Source organism: Oncorhynchus keta, chromosome 3 (genome assembly GCF_023373465.1).
Source record: "Oncorhynchus keta strain PuntledgeMale-10-30-2019 chromosome 3, Oket_V2, whole genome shotgun sequence".
NCBI classification, from domain to species: domain Eukaryota; kingdom Metazoa; phylum Chordata; class Actinopteri; order Salmoniformes; family Salmonidae; genus Oncorhynchus; species Oncorhynchus keta.
Genome location: NC_068423.1, coordinates 28,505,250 through 28,508,731, shown reverse-complemented (window position 1 = coordinate 28,508,731; position 3,482 = coordinate 28,505,250).

The following is a 3,482-nucleotide window of genomic DNA, read 5'->3' as shown; positions in this document are numbered from 1 at the left end:
CCTAGCCCCTCCTCCTCTGTGCTGTAACACCAAGCCCCTCCTCCTCTGTGCTGTGACACCAAGCCCCTCCTCCTCTGTGCTGTAACACCTAGCCCCTCCTCCTCTGTGCTGTAACACCTAGCCCCTCCTCCTCTGTACTGTGACACCAAGCCCCTCCTCCTCTGTGCTGTAACTCCTAGCACAGCACAGTTTGCTCAGTTTCTGTCGCGCGCAGCATTGCGGAACCACTAGCAGCATTGCGGAACCACGAGCAGCATTGCGGAACCACTAGCAGCATTGCGGAACCACTAGCAGCATTGCGGAACCACTAGCAGCATTGCGGAACCACAGACTGTTATACTCGCTGTCTAGTCTGTGTTTTATAAATGTACAATGAGCATAAAAAGACGCATTTATATTGTCATGTCTGCTCCCGCTCTTCACCCCCCCCTGACACTTGAGGTCACCAGGCTGCCCTGCATCACGCACTCCTGCCGTCCCCCGTCACGGGCATCAGCGATATTCACCTGTATTCAGTCATCACCTGTTTATTTCCTCCTCTATATCTGTAACACCAAGCCCCTCCTCCTCTGTACTGTAACACCAAGCCCCTCCTCCTCTGTGCTGTAACACCAAGCCCCTCCTCCTCTGTATCTGTAACACCTAGCCCCTCCTCCTCTGTGCTGTAACTCCTAGCCCCTCCTCCTCTGTGCTGTGACACCAAGCCCCTCCTCCTCTGTGCTGTAACACCAAGCCCCTCCTCCTCTGTATGTAACACCAAGCCCCTCCTCCTCTGTGCTGTAACACCTAGCCCCTCCTCCTCTGTGCTGTAACTCCTAGCCCCTCCTCCTCTGTGCTGTAACACCTAGCCCCTCCTCCTCTGTGCTGACACAACACCAAGCCCCTCCTCCTCTGTGCTGTAACACCAAGCCCCTCCTCCTCTGTGCTGTAACACCAAGCCCCTCCTCCTCTGTGCTGTAACACCTAGCCCCTCCTCCTCTGTGCTGTAACACCTAGCCCCTCCTCCTCTGTGCTGTAACTCCTAGCCCCTCCTCCTCTGTGCTGTAACACCTAGCCCCTCCTCCTCTGTGCTGTAACACCAAGCCCCTCCTCCTCTGTGCTGTAACACCTAGCCCCTCCTCCTCTGTGCTGTAACACCTAGCCCCTCCTCCTCTGTGCTGTAACACCTAGCCCCTCCTCCTCTGTGCTGTAACACCTAGCCCCTCCTCCTCTGTGCTGTAACACCTAGCCCCTCCTCCTCTGTGCTGTGACACCAAGCCCCTCCTCCTCTGTGCTGTAACACCAAGCCCCTCCTCCTCTGTGCTGTAACACCTAGCCCCTCCTCCTCTGTGCTGTAACACCTAGCCCCTCCTCCTCTGTGCTGTAACACCTAGCCCCTCCTCCTCTGTGCTGTAACACCTAGCCCCTCCTCCTCTGTGCTGTAACACCTAGCCCCTCCTCCTCTGTGCTGTAACACCTAGCCCCTCCTCCTCTGTGCTAACACCTAGCCCCTCCTATCTGTAACACCTAGCCCCTCCTCCTCTGTGCTGTAACAGCCCCTCCTAGCCCCTCCTCCTCTATATCTGTAAACAAGCCCCTCCTCCTCTATATCTGTAACACCAAGCCCCTCCTCCTCTGTATCTGTAACACCTAGCCCCTCCTCCCTATATCTGTGCTGTAACACCAAGCCCCTCCTCCTCTATATCTGTAACACCAAGCCCCTCCTCCTCTATATCTGTAACTCCAAGCCCCTCCTCCTCTGTGCTGTAACACCAAGCCCCTCCTCCTCTATATCTGTAACACCAAGCCCCTCCTCCTCTGTGCTGTAACACCTAGCCCCTCCTCCTCTATCTGTGGCCCCTGTATCTGTAACTCCTAGCCCCTCCTCCTCTATATCTGTAACACCTAGCCCCTCCTCCTCTGTATCTGTAACAGCCCCTCCTCCTCTATATCTGTCACACCTCCTCCTCTGTGCTGTAACTCCTAGCCCCTCCTCCTCTATATCTGTAACACCTAGCCCCTCCTCCTCTATATCTGTAACTCCTAGCCCCTCCTCCTCTATATCTGTAACTCCTAGCCCCTCCTCCTCTATATCTGTAACTCCTAGCCCCTCCTCCTCTATATCTGTAACTCCTAGCCCCTCCTCCTCTATATCTGTAACTCCTAGCCCCTCCTCCTCTATATCTGTAACTCCTAGCCCCTCCTCCTCTATATCTGTAACTCCTAGCCCCTCCTCCTCTATATCTGTAACACCTAGCCCCTCCTCCTCTATATCTGTAACACCTAGCCCCTCCTCCTCTATATCTGTAACACCTAGCCCCTCCTCCTCTATATCTGTAACACCTAGCCCCTCCTCCTCTATATCTGTAACACCAAGCCCCTCCTCCCCTATCTGTAACTCCCCCCCTCCTCTATATCTGTAACACCTAGCCCCTCCTCCTCTATATCTGTAACACCTAGCCCCTCCTCCTCTGTGCTGTAACTGCCCCTCCTCCCTCTATATCTGTAACTCCTAGCCCCTCCTCCTCTATATCTGTAACTCCTAGCCCCTCCTCCTCTGTGCTGTAACTCCTAGCCCCTCCTCCTCTATATCTGTAACTCCTAGCCCCTCCTCCTCTGTGCTGTAACTCCTAGCCCCTCCTCCTCTGTATCTGTAACACCAAGCCCCTCCTCCTCTATATCTGTAACACCTAGCCCCTCCTCCTCTATATCTGTAACTCCTAGCCCCTCCTCCTCTATATCTGTAACTCCTAGCCCCTCCTCCTCTATATCTGTAACTCCTAGCCCCTCCTCCTCTATATCTGTAACTCCTAGCCCCTCCTCCTCTATATCTGTAACTCCTAGCCCCTCCTCCTCTGTGCTGTAACTCCTAGCCCCTCCTCCTCTGTGCTGTAACACCAAGCCCCTCCTCCTCTGTGCTGTAAGCCCCTCCTCCTCTATCTGTAACCCTAGCCCCTCCTCCTCTGTATCTGTAACTCCTAGCCCCTCCTCCTCTGTATCTGTAACTCCTAGCCCCCCTCCTCCTCTGTATCTGTAACTCCTAGCCCCTCCTCCTCTGTCTGTAAAGCCCCTCCTCCTCTATATCTGTAACTCCTAGCCCCTCCTCCTCCTCTGTGCTGTAACACCTAGCCCCTCCTCCTCTGTGCTGTAACTCCTCCTCCTCCTCCTAGCCCCTCTGTGCTGTAACTCCTAGCCCCTCCTCCTCTGTGCTGTAACTCCTAGCCCCTCCTCCTCTGTGCTGTAACTCCTAGCCCCTCCTCCTCTGTGCTGTAACTCCTAGCCCCTCCTCCTCTGTGCTGTAACACCTAGCCCCTCCTCCTCTGTGCTGTAACTCCTAGCCCCTCCTCCTCTGTGCTGTAACTCCCTATCTGTAACCCCTCCTCCTCTGTGCTGTAACACCTAGCCCCTCCTCCTCTATATCTGTAACTCCTAGCCCCTCCTCCTCTGTGCTGTAAAGCCCCTCCTCCTATATCTGTAACACCTAGCCCCTCCTCCTCTGTGCT